The sequence below is a fragment of the Festucalex cinctus genome, chromosome 2 (genome assembly GCF_051991245.1).
Source record: "Festucalex cinctus isolate MCC-2025b chromosome 2, RoL_Fcin_1.0, whole genome shotgun sequence".
In the NCBI taxonomy this organism is placed as follows: domain Eukaryota; kingdom Metazoa; phylum Chordata; class Actinopteri; order Syngnathiformes; family Syngnathidae; genus Festucalex; species Festucalex cinctus.
The window spans coordinates 17,231,814-17,246,762 of NC_135412.1; the positions used below are offsets into that span (position 1 = coordinate 17,231,814).

General features: G+C 37.0%; 1 protein-coding gene and 1 long non-coding RNA gene across 2 annotated transcripts in view; one reads left to right on the top strand and one right to left on the bottom strand.

Annotated features, from left to right (window-relative positions):
• The window catches only part of LOC144013977 (uncharacterized), a 40,398-nt gene extending 28,411 nt beyond the window's left edge, over positions 1 to 11,987 (top strand). Inside the window, exons 3-4 of the long non-coding RNA XR_013282377.1 lie at positions 9,761 to 9,894; positions 11,124 to 11,987. This is a non-coding gene — a long non-coding RNA (uncharacterized LOC144013977). The remainder of the gene's footprint in view (positions 1 to 9,760; positions 9,895 to 11,123) is intronic.
• Positions 1 to 14,949, bottom strand: part of pcbp4 (poly(rC) binding protein 4) — a 68,993-nt gene that overhangs the window by 51,581 nt on the left and 2,463 nt on the right. The window lies entirely within an intron of this gene.

The window sequence follows — 14,949 nt, forward strand, 5'->3', positions numbered from 1 at the left end:
CTGCTAGCCTGGCACACAAACTTTAGACTCATGTGCAGGTTTTGCTGATTGTCATGCACAAAAGTTTCCTAGCAAACATGAACAACTTTTCTGTTGTTGCAGCTTAAAACTGCGTATGTGAAATGACACAATGAGAACATCTTCCCCTGAGACCTGAAGACACAAACAACCGCAAAAGGGGAAAGAAAATGAGTATTCCATGAGTACTTTATGTTGGTATTCACTGGCGGACAGTTAGTCGCCGTTGCCTGGCTCAAATTTAAATGAGATCCTCCGGGTGAAAAACGTGCACTCACACACAAAGAGACGCACACGTAAACAAACTTGACTGACATTTTGCGAGTCCTGCCGGTGCGTTGGCGAACGTGCCGAGGAGCTACACGCAACAGCTAATGGCGGACTTATCTGAAATGCTGACAGGTCCGACTTGATACAGACGTGACTTGATGAAACAAGCAAAGATTTCTTCTTGATGAACAACCGCGTGTTGACTTTGGATAATCTTGAATCATGTGGCGGATTCATCCACAACTTAGAAGATGAGATGCGCACGCGGCATTTTTATGAGCTCTATCTCAAAACTGTTAACTGTATACCTGGTATCAAACTGCCGGCAGGATATGCGTCTCATTGAAATTTACATAGAGATTAAATATAAACATACTTCAATTTAGACTGAATTAATGGGACATCCACCTACTGAGGACATCTATCTGAATCGAGGGGGCATAAAGCTAAAAACAAAAATGTGTCCGCTATCGTGATTTGAAAAAATGAGCGCAAATAAAGCATTTCCAAAAGTCTTCCTCCTGGATGTGACCTACAACCAGCAAAACTCCTTTGATTTTTTGATTTTTTTAAAGAGGAAAAATAAAAATAAAACTACTGAGATAGATAGTGTTTGCAAAAGTGTGCACACCCTCTTATAACTGCGGACGTGGCTGTGTTCACAATGTGCCAATCACATTCAAACTCATTAAATGGAACTCAGCACACACACCAGCCACCATTTTAAGTGTATTTCTTTCCCCAATACGGGTGCTGCGATAATCAATAAGAATATCAATTAATTGCACGATAATTGTGGGAATGCTGAAAGCATCCCACATATGTTATTCGGATTTTTATTCTCCTCACTTTTTTGCCAAGAAACAACTCCCACATAATACTTCAGATTTACACCGTTCAAATATCAACTTGCTTAAAAAATTCACGCCTTCCGGGGTATATACTGTCTGATTCCACATTACTTACAGTACTCACACAATTTAACGTTAAAGATAAACTTTTCCCCCATTCATTTTCAATGTGAATGACATTGAACTTTTTCTAAGTCGCACTTTCCACGCCCACTTCCATACATATAACTGATCATCATTACCAGCTCTGTGATGGTTAAGTGTGTTGTCCAGTAACCCAGAGTTCCTGGGTTCGATTCCCACCTCCAACTGTATAATGTAAAAAAATATCCATGGCAATTAAGCTTAGTGATATAAATGTATACCAAGTGACTACCATATCAGGAAATCCATTACAATTTCACTGAAATGATTAAATGCATGTTGGCTTGCTGTTTCAAATTACACTTTTCACAATAAATACATCATTAGCCATGAATCTGAACAAGGCAAATAATCTCAGTCCTCAGAGAATCAAACCCCATCTGGACCACATCTTAGTACCTTCGAAGGTTCGATACCAACTGGCTGTCGTATCAGTAAATGGATTATTATTTCTCTGCAATGATTAAATCCCACCTTAGACAGACTTCAGTTCAAGTTTTCTTTTGATTCATTTATCTTTTAACTTCAATTAATACTTTGTAATTTTCACATAATTTATCTTTCAATTTACTTCATTAGCATTCAGCTTTCAGCATTCCCACAGAATTTCTCCAGAAATTGCACTTAGTCTAATTAAAAATGATCTTGATAAGTTTGCTTGGCTCAATAATTCTTTACCAAAGACACTGAGAATTGGATGTTGATTGTATTTTTGTTGACAAAGGTCTTGCCTGTTAAATATTTTATTTTTCGAGCTTAATATTTTTGTAACTATACTGTATGCAATTTTGTTTACAGAGACTATACTTTTTTTTTTTTTTACAGTTTTGTGTGTTTTCTATTCAAGTGGATTTTTTTGTTAACAGAATTTGATCCAGGTTTTAGGTGAATTAATGAGTATAAATTTATACGTATTTGCACGCACACGCACGCGCACGCAAACGCACGCACACATACACACACACACAAAAAAAAAAAAAAAAAAAAGAGCAATGATGATAAGACGTTGAATCGGTAAGACTACCGAATGAACAATTCTGAGCTCTTAAAAAAGAAAAAAAAAAAAAAGATCCATTTTATTTTTTGTTTTTGGTGTTTTCCAGAATTTATTTTGGATATTTCAGTTTATAATTCCAATTTTAAATATTCTCAAGAAATAACTGTTGATCTCTAAAAGGGTGTAAATACATACCATAATCATGTTAGTTGAAAAATTGTATGAAAACATCAATATTGTCGTTTATTACATTTTCTGGGGAAATTTATCGTCAAACAAAATTTGCTATCATGACAGGCCGATAAATAAAGTATTTTTTTTTGTTACCACTAATTGCCATTTGGAACTACTGCATTCATAATTAAATCAAATCAATTCAAACTTTATTTATATAGCACCTTTCATACATTAAAATAAAATTTGAGGTGCTGAACAATTAAAACTTCCATAGTACAATAAAAAGAAAACCCACCTTTCCCCCCAGCATCCCCATGATCATACCCAGAAACAAACGCACACGCACACAAACCACAACATGGCGGGGCACAGAAGAACCCTGTGAGGAAAGGCTCCCAGATTGACCCCGATAGTGACAGCACTAACATCAAGTACAGACAACATTAATGGCGGAAAATATTTATCTTTGTCACATTTTTTTAAATATAGCCATTCATACATTCTATAATTAATCATAATAATGCATAATTTCCACATACATGCCCCAAAAATACTTGTACATCTACACACGTATAAGTACAACCATTCTATGCCAAATCTCCCAAGGCTTTTTCGAAGGAGAAAAGTTCCACAATGTCTCCGGGAGACGAAGAGATGAGCTGTGAAACGAAAGCCGCTTGAAACGAAAGAGCGGCGCTTCATCTCACTGTCTCAGCTGTGTCACATATAATGGGAGGGGTCAGTCCTTGGCGCGCAGGGGCCCGACCTCCCTATCAGACCTTGGCTTCATTTCGAGTTGAAGCATAACCGCGTCAAAGCCGAGCGCTTGTCAGCCACAAGGCCCTCCGGAGAAGACCCTGTGACTGCACGCTGCTCCCTGCGTCCGATGCCGTTTGTGTCATATTACCTGCAGCAACATTTTACCGCTGATTTGATCGAATGCAACTCAATGAGCTTCTTGTGTTTATTATAAGCATTACGTTGAAAAGGCCAAGATTGTATAAAGGCTGTATCGTATCAAGGTTATTATAGTTAATGAAAACTTATAAATTAGCGCTATATATATATATATATATATATATATATATATATATATATATATATATATATATATATAACGACAAACTCTATATATGACAAACACTCCATATATTAGTGTGAATTGCCTAGTACCTGACGATTCGATTCGTATCACGATTCACAGGTCACGATTCGATTCGATACCGATTAATCCCGATACGAATTTATAAGTCGATTGTTGCGATTTTTTTTCATTCAAATTTAGAAAATACTAATCAGTAAGCTTGTAGAGTGTAAGATTTATATGAAAATGTATTTATTTATCTGAAATTTCAGTCTTATAGAGGTTGTAATCTGTTTCATGTTTGAACAGCATTAAAATAAAATATTAAGGCTTAATGTTCCGTTCATATAACATTCTTCCATGCTCAAGGTGTGAATCCTAACCCGAAGTCAGACGTTTTGTTGAATATTTTTCCATTAAAAATGGAAGTTTAAAAATCGATTCACACATACACAAAAAAAAAAAAAAAAAAGGCAATGATGATAAGACGTTGAATCGGTAAGACTACCGAATGAACAATTCTGAGCTCTTTAAAAAAAAAAAAAAAAAAAAAAAAAAAAATCGATTTTTTTTAATTGAATCGATTCGAGAATCGCGCGATGTAGTATCGCGATATATCGCCGAATCGATTTTTTTTAACACCCCTACCATATATATATTAAAAAAAACTAAACTAAACTAATACTAATACAAGCTAAACTAAAACGAAGCATTTTCATAAAAATAAAAAACAAAGCTGTTTTAAAAACTAGACTAAGTGCAATTACTGGAGAAATTGTGTGGGAATGCTGAAAGCTGAATGCTAATAGCTGAATGTAAGTGGAATGCTTATAAAGTAAATTGAGAGATAAATTATGAAATTATGACCTCCTGGTTAATGGGCAATGCACTTTACCAACTGTGCCACCGAGCAGTATAAGACACCTGGTAATGATGATAAGTTATATGTATGGAAGTGGGCGTGGAAAGTGATACTTGGAAAAAGTTCAATGTCTCTCCCATTGAAAATGAATGAGGAATAGTTGATATTACAAGTTAAATTGTGCAAATACTGTAAGTAATGTGGAATCAGAAAATATATACCCCGGGAGGCGTGAATTTTTTAAGCTAGTTGAAATTTGAACAGTGCAAATTGGAAGTATTATGTGGGAGTTGTTACGCGGAAAAAAAGTGTGGAGAATAAAAATCACAATAACATATGTGGGAATGCTTCAGCATGTATATTGTCGCTGCAATGTGGAAATGTCCTTTTTTTTTTTTTTTTTTAATATTTTTATGTTTTGGGGACATCCTCAGTTTCATCCTAAAAACATAAAAATGTAAAAAATGACAAAATCGACATGTGTTTTTCACATAGCAGAGACTATATGCCCCTGGTAGTCTAAATATACATATTCTGATTATAATATAAGCAGATTAATCATATTCCTCAGTCTCAAGGCACTGCCATTTTGTCCGGTAATTGACGTCAAATTGTCACAAAATGTCACATCTCATATGTTTACTTGGTTTGGTCGGGCTTTTTTTTATGGTGAGGAAAGAGAGTCTCCTCTTTCTTTTGGTAGGATTGGTGCTTATATTGAGACAAAACAATATTCTGTGGGTGTGGAAAGATCAGTCAAGATGCTCTAAAGCGGCTGAAAGTGAATGACTTACTGGTAAACACCATGCGACAGCTGTTTTTGAATCAGTACTTCTACTTCAGCAGTCTTTTTTCCCCTCACATTTATCATTCTGCAATTCTTCTTAAGTACAATGTACAAGTAATTTTTCAACCTCCGTTGCACAAAAGTCTGAACTTGTACACTTTGGGTCCTAACACACAACACAACAAACAACATGATTTGATGGAAGGTGCTAATTTAACATCTAAGAATAGTAACTCGTCAACCAAAGCGGTTATTATTAAAATGTCATTTCAACAAATATACCTAATCAAAGTTTCTACCAGTGACATTGATTAAAGGTCACTAAAGTAGGTGGTTCTTGGGTTGTCATGGCAATGACACAGAAATCATCCATCCATCCATCCATCCATCCATCCATTTTCTTGACCGCTTATTCCTCACAAGGGTTGTGGGGGTGCTGGAGCCTATCCCAGCTGGCTACAGTGCAGTAGGTTGGGTACACCCTGAACTGGTCGCCAGCCAATCGCAGCCAGAATGAATTTGAATCAAACTCAATTATATTTCATGTACAATTAATACAATTAAACATGAATTTTCCACTTGCTGTCGACTGAAGATGACATCACCTGTGTTGAGGAATTATGTAGGCCCAAGTGTTCACCAAAAACAAGACCGAAAGTTTTGAAGCCGCGGGGCCGCCATCTTGGTACTCCCAAGGAACATATCGCTTGGCGACAAAATGTCGACGTGTGTAGCGGTAAACTGCACAAATCGCCAGATTAAAGGCTGTGGACGAACATTTCACCCCTAAGTATGATTAAAATGGAAAGAAATTGAAAGATGAAAAGAAAAGATGATTTATTTATTTATTTATTTAAGATGAAAGAAAATAGAGGGTACAAACGTCCACTTGTTATATACATGCTGCCCCTGCCCTATTTTAAGAGCATGTGTCTGTCTAATCTGCTGTATTTGTTTTAAAAGGCAGTAACTTTTTTTTTAATCATTTATTTAGTGTTGTTAAAAATATACATTCGCAAAGAATGCTGATGTGATTTTTTTTTTGTCTATAAGAATAACCGTAAAACCGCGGTTCTTTTTTCTCAGACTATAATCGTACACCAAAATCTGAAAGCGTTGCACCCCCTATTCTGCACTCGTACCACACTTTGAGAGAGATTTGCTGATCTATTCAATACAATATTCTTTCAGATGGTGTGAACTTATGCTAAATAGACACTTGAACACATCCCCTATAGTAAAAGTGTGCCTGAGCTTATAAATATAGAGCACTGTCAAGTTAGATAAGACTCCTCAATTTCTCCCTCATGCCCTCAACTCTCTTATCTCGACAAGAAAAGATTTCTCACCGTTGTTGCGACTGCCGTTCCTTTTTTTAGCAGCGTGTTGACAGCCCAGAAGCTACGGATTCTGCAAATGAGCACCTTTGCAGAGACGGCTTTATCTGCGCGTTGGGCGGATCAATACTTCCTTGCTGTCATTACACCCGGTAGTCACGTCAGGCTTGTCTCCGACACGGCCCGACCTCCGTGAGGGCTCAATCTGCATACTTAGGAGCGATTGGATCCAATATGGCTAATGAACAGCGTCATAATGGACACACTAAAATGGCAATCAATCCTGATCCGTCGCTTTCATGCGGCTGTCAGGCTGCAGCAATATTTAGATGGTCTGAATATCCTTGAGTGGCCATTCTGCGTGAAACCCCCCCCCCACTCGTCAAGAGTTCACGCGGTGACTTTCAACTGTCTTCTCATTAATTAAATCCGTTTCTTCCTGCGCCTGTCCTGGTCAAATGACACAAACATGCAGATAACGAATTTTACGGGTTATTCTGGGATGTCATTCGTTATCTCCTGATTACTTCCAGACCCGCAGTCTGTGGCGTGTTCTGAGCCTCAAGGCCTCGTACGCACACAAAGACATTCAGGCTGTTTTTGTCCACATTTTGCCCCTACCCCCGCAAAGGACGTCACGTCAAACACCTGACGACATGATATTATGTCTTATAATAGCGCAGAACGATTTTAGGAAAACATTGAATTGTATTTTTTTTTTCTGACATATATTGCCATTTTAATTCCATTCACTTTTTCTTTCAAATAACGATTCAGTTCAATATTCACTATGCACAGTAGTAGGGGTGTGAATTGCCTCATACCTGACGATTCGATCCGTATCACGATTCATAGGTCACGATTCGATTCGATACCGATTAATCCCGATATGAATTTGCAAGTCGACTGTTGCGATTTTTTTTTTAAACTCAAATTTAGAAAATACCATTCAGTAAACTTGTACATGTACACTGTAAGATTTGTATGAAAATGTATTATTTATTGATCTGAAACTTCAGTCTTATAACTGTGAGCCACAAACAGGTTGTAATCTGTTTCATGTTTGAACAGCATTGAAATAAAATATTAAGGCTTAATGTTCCATTAATATAACATTCTTCCATGCTTAAGGTGTGAAAGTTAGACGTTTTGTTGAATATTTTTCCATCAAAAATGGATGTTAAAAAATCGATTCGGCTGCCTATTGAATCGATTCGAGAATTGTGTGCTGTAGTATCGCGATATATTGCCGAATCAATTTTTTTTAACACCCCTACACAGTAGCATTTACAAACATGACAGAAAATGACATCATGCCATATAAAAAACATTCAAATGCATTACTCTAATAATGCAAGGATGCTAATGAAGCTGTGTGATGGAGGCAGTCCTTTTTCAAGGTTTCAGTTTGAAACACCTACTGCTTGCCATTATGCATACATGTATAAATATGCAGTTATCAGTAATAGTAGGGGTGTTTAAAAAAATCGATTCGTCAATATATTATATAATATATAATTATACTACAGCATGCAATTCTCGAATCGATTCAATAGGCAGCCGAATCGATTTTTTAACATCCATTTTTGATGGAAAAATATTTTTTTTAAAAACCCTCTAACTTTCATACCTTAAGCATGGAAGAATGTTATATTAATGGAACATTAAACCTTAATATTTTATTTCAATGCTGTTCTAACATGAAAAATGTTACAACCTATTTGTTAAATAAAGTGGCTCACAGTTATAAAACTGAAGTTTCAGATCAATAAATAATACATTTTCATACAAATCTTACAGTGTACATCTATAGGTTTACTGAATGGTATTTTCTAAATTTGAGTAAAAAAAATCGCAAGAATCGACTTGTAAATTCATATCGGGATTAATCGGTATCTAATCGAATCGTGACCTATGAATCATGATACGGATCGAATCGTCAGGTACGAGGCAATTCACACCCCTAAGTAATAGTTTTTTTTTTTTTTAACCATTATTAATGTTTAACCAAATTAATTCTCTACATAAATGTAAGATTATATATAAATTAGGGCTGGGCGATATGGCCAAAAAATAAAATCTCGATTTTTGTAGTCTTTCAGGACGATTACAATTTTAATCGATTTGAACCTAATAAATCCAACAAACGTTTACTTAAAGGTTTCATTTTTTTCCAAAATAATTCCTGTGCAAAATGTTCAGACACCAGTAACGTATACTGATTCTAGATTAGTTTCAACATAATCTTAACATTCATAGTTTGTGCTTAAATGCCACAATTAAGTAGTTGGTAGCTATTGTAAACATGTCTTGTAAACCACCCATCCAACATTCTGCCACTTGTGAACAATTACAACACATAAAAGCAATTGGATGTAACATAACATAAGAACAACAGCTTTTAATCGTCCAGAAGACAAAATTCGATTTCACGATTTAGCCAATTTTCAATGATTTGATTTTTTAAAATGATGATTTATCGATTTAATTCGATTTATTGCCCAGCCCTAATGTAAATTTTTTTTTTTGCCCCTGGACTGGCTGGCTACCAGTTCGGGGTGTCCCCCGCCTACTGCCCAGGCTCCAGCACCCCCGCGATGGAGCAGTCAAGAAAATGGATGGATGGATTTTTTTGGCCCCCATATTTTTGTTAGAGACTTAACTGCTTCAAATGTAATGTAGACAGAAATCTTGGTTAAAATAAAGTGATTAAAGTTTCGAAGAATCCTTATGTGTGTACTGAGCTTTAGTGGTTATTCTGGGATGCCAGTCGTTATCTGCTGAGTGCTTCCAGACCCGCAGTCAAGTGATGTTGAGCCTGACTTACGCTGGCTCTTGCTTGCATGAGGCAACACGAACAAATTGAACATGTCATGTATCATTTCCGAATCACAGCGGCAAATTTAATCCGCAAAATGAGTTTTCTTATTATAGATGTCTTAAAAGTACGGACATCTGTTTTTGGATGGAAGTCCAGATTTCTTGATCCCTCTTGAGTCAGAATTTGAATTTTCTGTTCATTTGGCCTTTCGTTGACTTATGATACTTGAAGGCTTCTATTGGGGCTGCACATCCTTCTGAATGGTTGTTGGCGCGGTGGAGAATACACTTTGGCAGGATATTAACTGGAGCTTTTATCCCATGCGTGGATGAAGGTCACACTGTATCTGCAAAATGACTTTCCTCGCTATAGCTCGCTTTCATCCCTGCTTTCCTCCCATCCTCCACAGCAGAACATGAGTCAGAGAATCTGACACCTCGCAGGGCACAGGAGGAGAGAGGAGATGGGAGGAGGTCGCGGAGAGAGAATGGAAAGCGAAGCGAGAGCAGGAGATGGACAAACGGGATCGATATGTCACCCGACGAGGTAACCCGAGACGTTTTTCCTTCTTCCTGATGCGCTGTATAAAAATGGCAATTAAATAAATGTGTGCTCAACCCACTCTGACGGCACCATAAATCACAGGTGAAGACACTCCTTCTCCACAGGCGCATAATTATCATGTTTACAGCATCGCAGGGTTGCCCACGTATCAGCTGGACTGGGTGCACTTTGTTATTACGTTATGGAGGCCCCAAACTGCCAAAATTCAAAATAAATAAATGACAAAATAAATAAATGACTAAAAGTGAAAATAAAAACGGACATGAAAAAATATATTTCGAAAATGACATCAAACAATAAATATAAACGGAAATAAAAAGAACTATATATAGATAGATAGATAGATAGATACACACACATTTGTATTGAATTTTGTAATTATATTTTTACATCAGTGTGCATTTTAACTTTTAGTCATTTATTTATTTATTTTGTCATTTATTTTTAATTTTGGCAGTTTTGGATGGAGGACCAAAACTGCCAAAATTCTAAATAAATAAATGACTAAATAAATAAATAAATAAATGTGAAAATAAAAATGGATATAAAAATATAATTCAAAAATTACATCCCAAAAAATAAATTTAAATGGAAATAAAAAGAGCAAAAAAAATTATACACACACATGGCCCAAAACTGCCAACATTAAAAATAAATAAATGACTACATAAATTAATAAATGACTAAAAGTGAAAATAAAAACTAATATAAAAAATATAATTCAAAAATTAAATACAAATGCATTTTATTTATGTATACATATATTTTTTGCTCTTTTTATTTCCATTTATAGTTATTTTTCATGTAATTTTCAAATTATATTTTTTCATGTCCATTTATATTTTCAGTCATTTACTTATTTATTTAGTAATTTATTTATTTTGAATTTTGGCAGTTTTGGTCTGTACTGCCGAGTGGAAATGTTATTCAAATGATGGGGCAGTCCAAAGCGTGTCTTGGGTTGGACTCATTGGTCGAGTGAGCAGCTTGGCGGACAAAGAAGTTTGGCCTCCGTATTACATAAGCTCCAAAACAAAGTGAGCACAAACCCAAAAATAGTGTGGTCCCTGCTAAATATTTCAGGCACTCAGCAGCTGAAGGGGGTGATAAAAAGCTACGCTCGCCATTGGTCCCTCACACAAAGGCCCCACTGATGCCGCTTGAAAGAAGGCCGTGGCATTACTTTTTATTTTATCCACTTTTCTCTACAGTGCGGACCGACTCCATAAAAAGCAGCTGCTTGAGGGGAGGAAATCAAATCCCGAATCTTGTGAGTGGGGAAAAAAAAGAGACAAGAAGTGTCATGTGGGCCGCTGGGTCAAAACAGCAGCTCTTAAAACAGTCTCAAATCTTCATGGCGAGGACGACCCGCGGCACTGTCAGACTTAAGAACAGCAACGAGGGGTCACGATGCCTTTCAAAAGAAAGGGTCCCTTCATCGCTCAACAACAAGCGGCGTGGCAAAATGAGCCGCATGAGCCGTTGGCCAGATGACAAACCGGCGTTCATGGGACCGGATTGGGCGAACGCCCTTCTTGTACGACAGAGCCCATTTCATGCTGTAACACGGAGATAAGGAGCGCGGCGCAAAGATCTGTTTCAGCCGACCAAGCGGGAGAGGTCGAGGAGCGAGGAGGCTCCCGAGAGTCGCACGTTATTAGATGGCAACAAGCGCAGGTTAATTGCTGCAAGGCAGGTTAATTGCTACATGTGATTTAACACAGAGATTGGAGAGGAAATTAATTTGTATGGTAACAAAGCTCCTAAGATCTTTAAAAAAAAAAAAAAATCCTTTTGATGACACCACATTGGCAAAGATCCTCAGCTTAAACAGTCTCATGTCCATAAATATTGGGACATGGACACAATTGTTGTCTTTTTGCTCAAAATTTGATCTCTGGTGATGTTTTGCCAGGCCTCGACTGCAACTGTCTTCAGTTCCTGCTTGTCCTGCTGGGACATTTTGCCCTCAGTTTTGTCTTCAGAACATGAATGCATGCTCAGTTGGATTCAGGTCAGGTGATTGATTGGGATGTAATGTTATCCAAATGTCACGATACAGTAAATATCATGATTTGAACCTCAAGATATGATAATTATCACAATGTTGTGCAGAGGTTGGCAATCAAAAAAATAAAAAATAAAAAATCTCAATACTGTAGGGCTACTCGATTGTGAAATATTAATCATGATTATTTTTTTAACCCATTGACTGCCATTGACGTGTATATCTGTCAATGGCAGTGAATGAGTTAAGTCAATCCCGTTCCATTGACATGTATATACGTCAATGGCAGTAAATGAGTTAATAATTGAAATCACAATTAGGACAATCATTTGTTTTTTAGTACAAAACTCAAAAATGTTTAACTGCATGAAAAAAATATTAGGACAAATACATTTCTTTGAAACACCATAATTATGCAAGTTCCTTTTGGACCAAACAAGATTTATTAAATTAGTCATTTAAAAATTAAAAAAAGATGTAAATAATTAAATGTAAACAACCCAAAATTAGTATTAATAAGCTTTTATTTTAGTGTACGATTATGCCAATTTTGTAATTGTGCGGTGTAATAATTGAAATTATAATTGAATTTCAATTAATTGAAAAGCCCTACGATACTGTCTAAAAACTCACAATATTGTAAAAACTCATATGGGGGAGGGGCAATATTGTGTTTTTATACAAGCAGTGTCAAAGAAATATGCTTGCCATGTCACGTCATGTCCCAGGTCACTGTCTTGTGCTCCTATTGGCTCAGCGCCGCATTGCTAGAACTGCACAAATGGAATACAGCCTCGCTTATTAACAAATGTGATATCGCAATTAGTTCGTAATGATTGACTTGGCCATTAAAAAGCATAAATACAAGGGAAGCTGTCAGGCAAGGTGTGGAAATTTCACCCAAAAAACAGACAGGACACAGAAGTTGAAAAACAGAGAGTCTTTAGCGACAAAAACGCAAAGTAGCAACAGAGATCAGGGCTGGATTCAGATGGCTTCAAAGAAAACACGACGAAGAAACCTTGACTCAGAACCTTGAGTGGGCTAGATGCAGAGAAACCTCGACACACTGACAAAAATGTCACTTTTAATAACTGCAGCTCAGCCCATGCTCAATTATATATGACAGAATAAAGGCATATATGGCAAAATAAGCGTGACAAATGGGACCACAGTAACTGACAACATCATCGCAAAGGACAAATAGAGGTGTATAACAACACAATGACCCAACCCAAAACACAACCACAACAGAAGCAGTTCTATTGGCACGCCCACCTGGCCACGGAAGGGCTGAGCAGCCGATTATCCCGTTACAATTTTGGTCCTTGAAAGGGATACTTCCCTTATTTAGCCCATCATAGCAATAAAAAGTTAATATTTTGACTATAATTAATTTGATACTTTCATTATTTTTCACATACAATTAGTACCTTTAAAAACACATTTTGCAACTTGCTACTGAAAATGCCATGTGACCTTCACAAGCTGAGCTGTGATTGGTTACCTGAGCCCTTGTGATGTCATTTTCAGTCAACAGCAAGTTGCAAAATGTGTTTTTAAAGGTACTAATTGTACATGAAAAATAATGAAAATATCAAATTTATTATAGGCAAAATATTAATGTTTGACGGCCAAAAAATGGCTAAATAAGTAAAGGATCCCTTTAAAAAAAAAAAAGTGTCAGGCACATACACAAGATGATGTCATTCTACACTGTTCACCTAATATGGATGTAAATACCCTCAAATGAAAGCTGAAAGTCTGCATTTAAAGCTCATCTTGTATGTTTCATTTCAAACCCAATGTGGTGTTGTTTAGAGCCAAAACAATCAGAATTGTGTCCATGTCCCAATATTTATGGATGTCAAGCAATTTAGCAATCATTTGATATTAGTTTGGATTTAAGACATCAATAGTATGAATGAAGCTGAAGTCTCTGTAATTGGCAGCTCGCTCTCTCTCTCTCATGCTAATTAGCATTAGCATTAAGCTTATCGGGTTATACTTTAGACAGTTGTTTTACACAAAGTGTATTTTTTATTTTATTTTTAGTTTTAACTTGAACTGGGCGTGGCATGAAACGGCTTGACGGACCTCTGTTGATGAATTTGAGCTCACTTCCACCGTACAGCGCTCGTATCTCAAGTCTGTGCTCGCAACTGCAAGGCAAAGCCAAAAAAAAATCAGTCAAATGATGGCTTGTATTTTGAAAAAAGTTGTAAGTCTGGTCCTAACTTTCAGACTAAAGAATTCTAATTGTAAATGATGATGACGATCTGTCCCAGCACTCGCGTTGGGACTGATTTTTGGAAGATGAGCGTGATTATTTGTCAGCTTCCAGACGACGGAGCGTCACGTGACAGGTCTGGCTTGTGTTATTTATAAAGCCTCGCTCTGCAGCACAGATGCAGGTGGGCTTTCATTATTGAAGATGCTCTTCCACTTCTTATTAAATCTCCTTCTCTCAGAGTGCATTACGGGATTGCATTTGGACGGAGAGCGGGCATTGCGCGAGGGTCTGCCTTTGTAGCCCTGGAGTGCGTCCCGGCGACGTGCAACGCGCAACATCAGACAACAGCATTTTTCATTTTTCGCAGGCATATGCAGCATTTGTTTTGTTTTTAAATTTGAACCGTGCACAAAACATCTTTTTCTTATTGATCTCCATGTGTGGATGGGAAGATGTAAATTTCCACGGTGAGGTGTTTAACAATCTTTTCGCCAAATATTTAGGCCATAAAATGCGTCCAAGTCCCACCCTTAGTGATGCACAATTCAATTCTTGCGTAGTGTCCTACTTCTTTCCATTTTTGTTTGAGTGCACTCGCTGCAGGCTGGCGGGGCATTTGCAAGATTCATGAGCATCTCCAGGCTGTGAGGACCATGATTCTCCGCATCAATCAAACGCTCCACTCCCAGCTGTTTATTGATTCCATTTTACAGACTCGAAGACCAGTGCCATGCTTAATCTAAAAAAAAAAAAAAAAACTAAAAGAATCATCTTCCAATGTCAAATACTATCAACG